Raw genomic sequence first — 12,530 nt, 5'->3', positions numbered from 1 at the left:
AGTGGGTGGATGACTCAAGGGACCTTCCTACTGCCTGGAGGCTACGTGAAGTCTCTGTACTTCCCTGACCTGGGGTGTGGACCACAGGGGAGGGGAACCTCAGGCATGACTGAGGCTGAGTTTCTGGTCTACCTTGTAGAAGGGGAGACTCCAAGTCCAAAATAATTCAAGAAAACAAGAAATATGAGGTGTTTTGCACAGTAGAGTTTGAGGATTGAGAATGACAGACAGAACAACTGAATGTAGATGCTAAAAAAGCACAGAAAGGAAGATCTACCTCCTTCCTGTACTAAAAAAAAAAAAAGAGTAGTTGTCCCTTCCACCAACAACTGATATTCTCTAGGTAAAAATCCAGCTTTGTTTGCTGCAGGGAACCACACATAAGAACTCGCAGTGTCCATTTAGAATGTGATCTTGAAATGCGTATGAAGCATTTGGTTTACCAGGGTACATTCAAACCTACAGTCCTATCACTGCTCAAACCTCCCTGTTCATTTGGACCCTCATTTCGTTCCTCCCACTCATTCTTTCCCTGAGCTCACCCACAACACTCATTTCCCAAGCATATTCCATTGCCTTTAGTATTATAATGATATTCAGTGTCCAGCTTCTGCACAGGGCTGGCTGCACAGCCCATAAGAGAAGGGGCTTTGAAAGGAATTATTCTTTCTAAAGCATTGGTATCCCCATTATTTGTTCAAGTTCTAAAACACAGTGTAATAACAAGAACCGTGAATAAAAATAGTAACTAGTTTCTATCCAGGATGAACCAATATTAATACCAATATGTTCCTCCCACTCCAAAAAAGGTTAAAATGGATACTAAGTTATTGCTGAGGTAGAAAGGAAAGGGGAAAGTTTGTCACAAGTACTCTCCATTTTTTATGGAGGACAATTACATATTCTCCTTAATATTGACCCATAGTGAGTAGGCAAAACCACAAAAAAAATTCATGGCTTCAAATCTGATTTATTTTCAATGGGACTCTGATCATTAGAGCAATAGGGCTCTCCGGGGTGTTTTAAAAAATTGGGGAGACAGTCTATTAAAGTTGGATATTCATTGTATGTAATATTCTTAACAAAAGGTAGCACTATAGCTGTTTTATGCTTAATTTCTTTTCCTTGATTAAGGACTAATTCATGTGTTTGGAGACACTTTCTTAAAATTTTTTAGAGCAGTTTTAGGTTTACAGAAAAATTGAATAGAAAGTACAGAGCTTCCATACATCCCCTTTACTACCACCATACCCCCAAAATTTCCCCTATAGTAACATCTTGTATTAGTGTTAATTTGTTATAATTAATAAGGCAATATTGATACATTATTGTTAACTGAAATCCATAGTTTACATTAGGATTGACTCTTTGTGTTATATATCAATCTCATGGGTTTTGACAAACCCATGTATAATGGTATGTATCCATCGCTATTGTACCACACAGAATAGTTTTACTGCCCTAAAAGTGCCCTGTGCACCCCTACTCCTCCCCCGGCCCCAGAATCACTTTCTAGGCTGATGATAGTGTTCTGTTCGTCCTGGTGGGCAGTACTGTACAGAATTGGGCTCTGTTTTGTGCTCGTGTTAGAATTACTGGGGGAAAGGTGTCATTGTCCAGGTAGGAAACATTTTTTAGTGGTTTTAGTACCTGACTTGGTCTTTAAATTTGCTCTCACTTGATGCAAAAAAAAAAGCAGAAATAATTTCAGAGGCAGAAATAGTGTTACATCTGAACACAGTTAAGTTTTCCCTTGGAAGGAAGCAGATGAATAAATCAGGCAAAGGTTTTTATTTTATTCCTGTATGTATTTAGAACAAGACATTCCCCTTTCATGGAGAAAGCAATAGAAGCATCTGTATAGATAGCTATAATATTTAAATGTCATTTAAAGTATTTTTCTTCTCTGTACAAAATTTTATAAAATAGACCCTTACAGTTAGTTTTTGTGGTAATCTTATTCAACTCCTTGCCTTTAGGAAAAAACACCCATAAGACATTTTCAAAAGTGGTTTTTCTTTCTTTCAAGAACTACTATAGATGTACATTCTACAAAGTTCCAAATTCATTTCATTAATTGATACCCTTATGGTAAAGAATCTAAGTACACCTAAATTTCATTATGTGATTGTATGCTTATTTCTGACCTCAATCTTAATTTCTAGGGAGAAAGAACCATATGTTCTATATAACAAATTTTCACAAATGTTAAGATGGTTGATAGGTTCACTTCCCTTTTTTTTTTTTTTTTTTTTGTCTCATGGATAAATGATTCTGGCTCCTTCATCTTTTCCCATCAGGTCTTACTTTCTATTCTTAAATTATCTTTATGGAAATGATGAGGAAACATGCAGCATAAGAATGACAACGTAGCATCGAGAAACTGTCCTCCAGTGTACCAGGCCATTTCTAACTTGTAAACACCCAAAGTGGCCACTGTGTTTTCTTCCAAGGAGGACTCTACCTTAAAATCTCTGAGTTTCTGCTAAACATATAATTTAATCAATCAGCTTGAACAACTACCTCTACGAACACAATTTGTAAAACATGGTATGGGTTTTTTCCTTATGAGGTTTATCATTTATTGGGAGTGACCCAAACCATAAAAAAGTGGACATACTTGTTTGTAATAGGCAGACCTTGCAGATAACAAACATTCAGAGAAGGAAGCCTTCCCTTGCTGAGTTGGGGGGCATTTCATGGGATGTCCTGGAGGGGGTTGGGAAGGTGGGACAGGACTTGGATGGGCAGGGAGGGGAGGTGAAAATAGTCCAGACAGTGAGAACAGCAAGAAAGAGCAAAGCCACAAAAGCAAATGCTATATAGCAAGGAAGGAAAGATGAAGAGGCAGCCAGAGTGAAACAATGTTGAGAAGTGGGGGCAGAGAAGGCGGGGGTTGAGAAAAGCTTTGAAGCCAGTTAGAGGAGCTAATTTGAGACAGTAACAGACAACAGGGCATCATTGCAGGCTTTAAAACATTCCTAACTATTTTCACCCACCTCTTACTGCAGATGATAGAAATAGCCAGTTTGGGCAGAAAGAGTAATCTTTCGGTTTATGTATCCAAACCTAGGGAAAGAAAGAGAAATAGCTAGCTGGTTCTCAGACAAACACAACCAAGGATGCAAATACCGCTCAGAATCTGCCCCTCTGTTTTTTTTAAGTCTGTACTTTGCTTTCATATTTTCCATGATATTAGAACCATAGTCACCAATATTTTGTGGCTTATCTTTTCCTGAGGGTCCCATCAGAGAAGAATTGACTCTTTCTCCTAATTCTAGTTAAAAGAAAGAAAGAACAAAATGCTGGGAATGTTTCTGGTTACCCCAGTGGGGAACACATGCTCTCACCGGTAACCAGGGTAAAGAGGTACCACGATTAGCAGCAGCCCTTAGACCTCATGGCTGACTTGAAGGCTGGGTCGGGAGGAGCAATTCCAGAGGAAACATAGGGTCTCCAGAAGAGAAGAGAACGGGGCAGAGGAAATAGCAAATGTCCTCTACAGTGACATTTATTGATTCTCTTATTGTCATTCTCGATGAATTAAGAATAATGCAAAATCATTTTGAAAACTGGACAAATTGGTTAAACACAAAGAAGTAAAAATTAAAATTGCCTAAAGCTCTTAATCTATAGGAAATCAACCTGTTAATATTTTGGCATGCTATTTTCTTTCAATTTTTCATGCATTAGGACATCAAGATATCCATGTCGTAATTTCTGGAACTGCAAATATGTTACTTTAGACAACCGAAGGTGTTTGAAGATGTAATTAAGTTAAGGCACTTGAGATGGAAAGATTATTCTTATTTATCTGGGTGTGTCCAATATAATCACAATGGTGCCTAAAGGAGGTGGACAGGAAGCTCAGTGAGAGAGACTGGGAGATGCTGTGCTGCTGGCTTTGAAGATGGAGGATGGGGCCGTGAGCCCAAGAATGCTGGCAATCACGAGAAGCTAGAAAAGGATAAAAACAGATTCTCTCCAGAGCTTCCAGAAGGAATGCAGCTCTGCTGACACCTTGATTTCAGTCAGCTGAGACTGATTTTGGACTTCTGACCTTCAGAACAATTAGATACTAACTACGTGTTTTTTTTTCCAATTCTCACCCAAGCATATGTTTGTTGATTTTAGAGAAAAAGGAAGGGGATAGAGAAAGAGAGAGAGAGAGAAATACTGATGTAAGAAACATCCATCAGTTGCTTCCTGCATGTGCCCCAACCAGGGATCAACCCCACGACCTAAGTATGTGCACTGACTGGGAACTGAAACCGTAGACTTTTGCTGTATGGGATGATGCTCCAGCCAACTGAGCCACCCAGCCGCAGCATAACTTTGTGTTGTTTTAATTAACTGAATGGATGCTAATTTGTTACAGCAGCAACAAGAAGCTAATGCAATGCATGTATATGTATGTTTGTGGAACAAGGGTTTTTTTTTTTTCCTTCAACAAAATCAGGATCATTCTGTACTTAATATTTTATAATATGTGCTTTTCAAAATAAAAAACATAGTAATTTTTTGTTTTGTTTTAAACAGAAATATGATATGGTGAACATGGTCCTGGTAGCACCAGAAATTGGCTAGGAATATTTTGCAGGGTATGTCAAAGGGAGAAGAGAGAGGCTAGCAGGACATAAACCCCCAGGCTTTTGCAAACCCCTTGTTTGAGATGATGAAGATCTTGAGATCAGTGGTAGCAGAGAGAGCAGTGAAGACGTGACAATAAGGGGCATTTGAGGAGCATGACTGATGGGACTCAGTGACAGCACTTTGGTGATGTCATGTTTTCGGCATAGCCTTGTCTCAAAGCGCATAACTGAACAAAAGTTCAAGTGATCAGCTATTCATCTGTTTACGTTGTTTGTTCTTCCATGAGACATTTTTCGAGTGACTTTTCGCAATCAGTTCAAAGAATCCTGCAAAAGACCGTGAGGCAGCAAAGGGAGAGAATCATTTCTTAATTCTCTCATCAATCCCCTAGATGAACTGCAAATTTTTTAAAAAGTGTTACATTATAAATATATTAATAGGAGAATCTAAAATTGTTTTTGGTAAAATAATGGATTTGAAAGTTCTAATTATTCTCATAAAGCACATTTTACCTATACATTGCATATATACATTTGAATCATAAAGTCTGGAAACCTAGATTACATTTTATTTTTTTATAAATTGAAAACCCTTGATTAGTGATTCTTCTGGGGTATGCTAAAGAGATTCATGTTTATTCAATGAAAATCTGAGACACAAGTCATCTGAAGCAAAGAATCACAGATGGCTGTGCAGAAGTCGATGGAAAGATTGCCTTAATGCACCACATTCGTTGCAATTTTGCACAGTGCATTGAATTATATGTTGCTGATAAGGAACAGTACATTAAACATATCATGTAATGTATATGTCATTGAATACATCATGTATCTAATACTAATAAATAATTTGTTATATATGTAATATACAGGGTCTGGCAGAAGTAAGGCCTGCTTATTACCCAGGTAGGGTAATAAGATAGGTATAATAATTTACAGTTTTATTTGAATATTTCACCTAAAATGTCATATGGTGTGCTTGAGTGCAATATTGTTATGTTACAGAATTACATGCTTATGGTTTTGTAATAAAGGATTTTGTAATAAAAAGGGGCATTATTTGTGCTGGACCCTGAATGCGTGTGTGTATGTGTGTGTGTTTCCAGTCTTTATTTGCTGTGTAGTCTTTCTGGCCACCAGGTGCATATTTATACCTTCAGCCTTGGGTGATGTCCCTTTAATTCAACAAATATTTATTAGGCAGCTGTATGGACTGAATTATATCCCCCTCCTGACAAATTCCTATGTTGAAGCCCTAACCATCCCTCCACTAAAGCAATACTTGATGGAAGTTCATGCTCTTACCTATTCTTTCCCATGGTAGACAGTCAATTGGGGGATAGGGTCTTTAAAGAGACAATTAACTTAAAATGGGATTGTTAGGGTAGGCCTGAATCCAGTATCAGTAGTGTCCTTATAGGAAGAGGGAATTAGGACCCAGAGAGAGACAACCATGTGCAGACACAACAAAGAGGCAACCATCTGCAAAACAAGGAAGGGTCTCATAAGAAACCAAGCCTGCTGACACTCACCTCCTGGACCTCTAGCCTCCTCCAGAACTGTAAGAAAAAATACATTTCTGGGGCCTCCCTGTCATTCACCACAGTGCCTTGAATGTGAGGGACACTCAGTATCTGTCCGTTGATTTAGCAATGATATCAGTCTTCTGCTTTCAGCATTCTTTCAGCCTTGAAACCCTGGAGTCATCTTGGACTTTCTCTCCTTCACGCCTTTGTCCAGTCTGTGACCTATGCCATCAGCTTTTCCAAATGTGTTTTAGCTCCCCTCCTTTCTCATCACTTCATACCTGGATTAACAAAACCAGCCTTCCAGTTACTTCCCTTATTCTGACCTATACTTCAGAATGTTGCCAGATGTTTCTTAATTTTGTCTTTTATCATCCTTTAATTTGACAAATATTGCTGAACTTTTCTATGTACAAGACACCATGCATGGAGGAGTCGGACATACGCACAAAAAGTTATAATACCAATGTGCAAATTTGGGGGGAGCACATAGGTGCAGCAAATAACTATCCAGAGGAATTGGAGATAAAAGAGGAGACAGTTGAACTGTAATGTATAGGAGCAGGCCAGACAGAGAAGGGCAAAGGACATTCTAGACAGAAGGAATAGTAATTGCAAAGGCTCAGAGTTGGGAAAATGGCTGGTACATTCAAGAATGAACTTCTTCATATTTCTATCGCATTGATTCCCAAACCTACAGTTTGGTCCCCAATGGCCTTCATAATCTTTTTTTTTTTTTCATGTCACTATTCTTCAACAGATCTCTTCAGCTCTAGTGAAACCATTTTACCCATTGTTTGCTAAAAATAGACCGCTACTTTCTTCTTGATACATCTGCTACACCATCCCTTCCATGCCTGGCAATACCCCACACTGAAGGAATACTTGATGGAAGTCCGTGTTCTGTCCTGTTCTTTCCCATTACAGACATTTTGGAGATGGGCATAACCTTGTTAGTTTATTATTTGGCACTGAACATAAGTCATTCACTTTTTCACTTAATATGTATAGCTAATAACACTATTAGTAGTGTGGTTATTGAGTTCAAAAGTAGGCTTAAAAGTAACACTCTGTAATATGTATGCAGAGAATTGCTGAGTTCGGATTGGTTAAATTCCTCCATGGTCTGATTGTGAACGTCAGAACACTCACAGGGTTGTGATAGCTGCTCTTGCGTAACAGTTGGTGTTTGTCCTAAGTCAATAACTGGAAATGTTCTACAGATTTTTAAAAAAATGCTTCTGCCAAAGGCTTACTCATAAATCATCTACTATAACTTAAAAATATATATTCCAAAGAATAGGTAATACTCTATTTACTACGTATTTATGTTACATAAAGCATGCAATCCCACTTGTGTGAAAGAAATACCTTTATACTCAAAGATCTAGTGTTCTGTAGTTAAAATTCGACTGGGAGGGGTGAGGTGTGTGTGGGATGGTCATACCCGGCCCTTGCCTCACCTTATATTACTGCACCTAACTCTATTTCTCTCCCTGGCATTCAGATGCTAAGTGCCAGCTAAGTCTCATTTCTTTCATAAAGTCATCTTAACCTGCTCCCACCATAGTAAATTTCTCTCTTCTCTTAACTCTTACTGTATTTAGTTTGTATCAGAGCCGAGTATTTTGTTGTTCTCTGGTTATTTCATGTTCCTCTATCATCAACAGTTTCTCAAAGCAAAAGTCTCTTTTTCAATTAAAATTAACTTAATTTTTTAATTAAATAATGAATGCTTTGTGTGTTGTTTTCCTCAACATTTTGTTTAGAGAGTTATTTAACTACATAAATATTGATTTAGTTCATTAAGCTTAATTGCCAATTAAAGAATACAAAATCATCATTTAAAAATAAAAAATTAAGGAATGTACCAAATCACACCACTCTGCAATTTTTGTATTCTTGTATTTCTTCCTAGATTTTCCTATATCATGTTTTTTCATGAGTTCATATTGTACATGTTTATAACTTTTTAAAGATTTTATCTTTAGAGAGAGGGGAAGGGAGAGAGAAAGAGAGGGAGAGAAACATCGATGTCAGAGAGAAACATTGATTGGTTGCCTCTCCTATACACCCCAACCAGGAAGAACCAGAACCTAGGCATGTGCCCTGACCAGGAATTGAACTGGTGCCCTTTTGCTTTGTGGGATGACACCCAACCAAGCGAGACACACCAGGCAGGGCATATGTATAATTTTTTCTTTGTTAACATATTATGAACATCTTTTCATATCAAAAAATTATTTTCTAGAAATTATCATTTTCTTAATCTCATTGCTGTATATTTAGGGGATTTCTAATTATTTATCATCATTGCACAATATCCTAGCTAATGTTTTATTCTTACTCCTTGGAACAAATTTATAGAAGAGAAATTGCTTCATCAAAGAAATGCATATTTTTAAGTTTTAATGTCTGTTGCTAAACTCTCCTCCATGATTTATACTTCCACCTGCAGGATATGAGGGTGTGTTTCCCTCCTTGCCAATAAATGGGTCGGGCCATTTTTAAAAGTTAGAGACTCTTTCTTGTATTTCTCTCATGCTTCTTAAGTGATTCAATGGAGCTGGGACACAGTAGACACTAAAAACATAGTTTTGATAAATTGATTAATAAGTAGTGTTCTTTCTACTACTTATGACTACTGATTTTTAAAAATATTTTATTTATTTTATTTTTAGAGAGAGGGAAAGAGAGGGTGAGAAACATCAATGTGAGAGAGAAACGCCAATCACCCAGACCTGGACTGAACCCACAACCCAGGCATGTGCCCTGACAGGGAATTGAACCAGTGACCTTTTGCTTCATAGAACAGTGCCCAACCAACTGAGCCACATGGGTTAAAGCACTCCTGATTCTTTTTAAGTTAATAACTATTCATTCATTCAATATATTTATATTACATGCAGTGATCCTTGGTCTGCCTGCTGAAAAGGAATATAGCATTTAGAAATGAAACAAATATTTTATAAATTACTGAGTCGTAAATTAAGACAGTGATAACTAGTTTCAAAGGTAATGTGAATAGAAGCTATCTTAAAATGAAAGCTATAGTGTAATCCTAAGAAGTCTCTTGGGAACAAACAATTTGTCTCATTTTTCTAAAAATAGGAAGTACTAAAAATTTCTCCTCTGGGGAATAGAACTATGAATTTAGGATATGAAACCTTCCCATCCTTTAGCTGTTGGGAGTATTCAAAATCTGGGAACTTGTACCAGAGATGAGGTCAAAACCTGGTGTGGATTTTCATAGTCTCAGCATATTTTAGAACCTGTTTTCTCATTTAGTATGAACGGGGGAAAATCAACACTAAAATTTCTGGGAAGAGTTTTAATGTTTCTATCCATTCCTGAAAGTTTGTTTTGTTTAAAGCTACCTCAGGTCTAGGTGACTAGATGGATGTCCCAGTCTGTTAATTTTACAAGGCTCCTGTTCAATTATCAAAAGATCATACTAAAGTATTAATGTACAAATCTTTTCACCTTATATAAATGGTAATCATTAAAAATTAGCATAGCTTTAAAAGTAACTGATTTGAAACTTCATTTAAAAGAATATATGCCATAATTCTTTTATAATATGTTTCTCCCCATGATTACTGATGGAGCTAGAATGAGTTTGTAGCTCATAAAGCATTATGTAGTGGAAAGAGCATGTGAATGGGGTCCGAATTTATAGGTTGTAGTCCACTATCTTCCAGTAGTAGCTTTTTAACTTTAGGCAAGTCACTTCAACTCCAGGGGCTGTAGTTTTCTCCTCTATAAACCAAAAGCTCAGGTCAGCATTTCTTAAAGTGTATTCTATAGAAAACATATCTTGTGAGATGTTCAATTAGAAAAAGCATTTCTAATTGCTTTTGGACTGGACTCCATATTCTAATAGTGACTTCCTTGTCTCCTTTACCCACTAAGCCATGTGCTTTTTGAGGGCAGGAACCACCTGCCATGTCTTTCTTGTCTTTGTATTTCTAGGCCTTAGCTGGAGCTCAATAAATCCTTATGGAATGAATGATTTCATGATGTAAAGGAACTGATGAGAATATGCTTAGGTACCTTTCTCAATGACTTCAAGTTACTTCGTTTCCTTTTCTAATTAGCTTAGACCAACCTAAGCACTGAGAGGAGAGAGGGTTGGCTAAAAGGCATCTAAGAATCATTGAATGGTCTATTCTTAAAGGCGATTTCAATGAAGTCAAATTATCTTCCTTGTACAGTAGTATCACAGCCTAGTAATAGCATTTGATGACAATAGGGATTTATTAGGTTTAGCACCCAGGTGTATCTAATCTCAACAAACCTGGTCATAAAGGAAATGGGGTAGACAGATGTGTATAAATTATCACTTACGAAAATAGTTTCATTTATTAATTTAAATATATTTATTGTGCATAGTACCTTTATTATACAAGGTACTATGCTAAATAGTATCTTTCGGTACTATTTATGGAAGATGTTAAGGATGAATATATTGTTTTATTACATTTATTGGGGAAGATGACAACTTACTGAAATAATTATAGTTAGAGGTAATGAATGATGAATTCCACAAGAAAGGAAGAGAGGCTACAGTAATGGGTCATAAGCACCATCTTCATATAGAAGAAATAACATTATTCTACACAAGAATATTAAAGCACCTACTCAAATTATACAAAAGTGGTTGTGTTTCTTAAGTACAGATAGCTCAAGTGTGAAATGTAGCTCGTGACTGTATTGGGTGGTTCTAAATACCGGTTTTGAAATAGACTGTGTACAAATTTGGAACAGATTGTGCAAAAAAAGACCAAAACCACTTGAAAGTCCTCAAGAATATCAGAAAGAAGTAGTGTAATTAGCAAAACCAAGATTTGGCCCCAGGACAGAGAAATGAACACCGTGGTTCATACAAAGAGAGCCAAGATCTCAGAAATGTGTATTCACTTCTTTATTTGGGAAAATGCAATTTACAGGTACTTTTACTTAGCAAGCAGATGGGAAAATGTGAAAAGGGAGTATTTACTAAAACTAATTCCAGGTCACACTTCTGACTTTTCAATTGTTTTAATGCTGTCCACAAACTTGCTTTGCATGTAGTGGGACAAAAATGATTTAATTCTATTTTTTCTTCCTTTAATCAACTTTAAAATAAGGTCAAAATAAAGATATAAATTAAATTTTACAAGTCAAGCCTGCATCAAAATAAGCAGTAACGAGTAATTTAGAGCTTGGCGATAAGGAAACATGCCAACACCTTACTCCTAAAGAATTTCAGGAAGGAGGTGACAGCTATTAAGAACGCAAGATAAGCAAATGTCAAAGTTTAAAAGTACTTCAAGATAATTGACATGTCCAATTTTTAAAAGCTTCCCAATATAGTGCATGAATCTGCAAGGAGTTGTTGGCCAAAATGGGATTTCCCAAAAAAATTTAACAGGCCTCACAGACTGCAACGACAATGTCCTTTAAGTGCCTAAGACAACATCTGCTGTGCTGCTGGAATCCTTGAACACTCCCGCATAAAGGTGCACGCCTGTAGGTCCTGGACAGACTGCTCCAAGCCTCAGCGCCTCCCGGGGTCCTCGGACAGAGGCCGCTGGGCCTGCTTCCGAGGGAGGGCGATTTAGGGGGTGGGACAGTGCCGGGATTTTCCGTCCTCACTCATTCATTCTCTGATTCACAGGTTCCCGAGGTGACTCCCAGGGACGCGCGGAGGAAAGGCGGAGCACGCAGAACCGCCCGCACTGGGTGCGGCGCGGCGCCCAAGGGGAAGGTGAGCAGGCGGGGCTCGGGGCTCGGGGCTCGGGCGGGGGGCGCGGGCAGCGGGCCGGGGCCCCGGAGGGGAGGGCGCTGCCGCCTGCGCCGGAAGTGAGTGGTCGGCGGCGGGTGGGGGCAGCGAGCGGCCGGGCACGAGTCGGTCAGCCTGTGGGCCGCCCGGCCCGCGGCCCCGCCTTCTGTGTCTCCGCCGGACGCCGCGGCAGTCGGATCCGCCGCGGCTGGGCTCTGCGGCCGCCCCGCCCGGCGCGCGCTCCCGCCCCCGCCGCCGCCCGGTCCGTCGGTCAGTCAGTCGCGGAGCGCGCGGCGCGGGAGCTGCGGGCGCTCGCGGTGTGTCTTGAGAAGGAGCGCCGCGCCTGGGGAGGAGGCGGTGGCGGCGGCTGGAAGAGCGCGAGTGGCGGCTGCCCAGCCCGGGGCCGCTACAGTAGCTGGGGCCGGCGGAGAACCGGGCGGCTGTAGCGGTGAGTGTCCAGCCTCACCCTCGGGGCTGGCGAAGGGAACCGGCCGGGCGCGGGGCTGTAAGGCACTGCCGCCGCTCCCGTCTCCATTTTCCCGGCGCCCGGCCCCGCCATCCGGGCGCGGTGCGGATCGCCGAACCTGGGGCGGGGTCGTGGCCGCGTCTGGTTGGACCTCACCCGGCGAGGGCAGCCGGCCGGCCGGT

The 12,530-nt window shown here is 39.8% G+C and overlaps 1 protein-coding gene across 5 annotated transcripts in view; it reads left to right on the top strand.

Moving 5' to 3' along the window:
• Window positions 1–11,972: 11,972 nt before the first annotated feature.
• Window positions 11,973–12,530, top strand: part of RAPH1 (Ras association (RalGDS/AF-6) and pleckstrin homology domains 1) — an 86,415-nt gene continuing 85,857 nt past the window's right edge. For 2 of the 5 annotated variants that reach the window (XM_053918958.2, XM_053918955.2), the window contains exon 1: window positions 11,973–12,330. The gene's annotated coding sequence lies outside the window, so the exon portion shown is untranslated. The remainder of the gene's footprint in view (window positions 12,331–12,530) is intronic. The other 3 variants (XM_053918959.2, XM_053918960.2, XM_053918961.2) reach the window with 3 other exon arrangements.

The sequence above is a fragment of the Desmodus rotundus genome, chromosome 2 (genome assembly GCF_022682495.2).
Source record: "Desmodus rotundus isolate HL8 chromosome 2, HLdesRot8A.1, whole genome shotgun sequence".
In the NCBI taxonomy this organism is placed as follows: Eukaryota; Metazoa; Chordata; class Mammalia; order Chiroptera; family Phyllostomidae; genus Desmodus; species Desmodus rotundus.
This window is presented reverse-complemented; position numbering and strand designations above follow the sequence as displayed.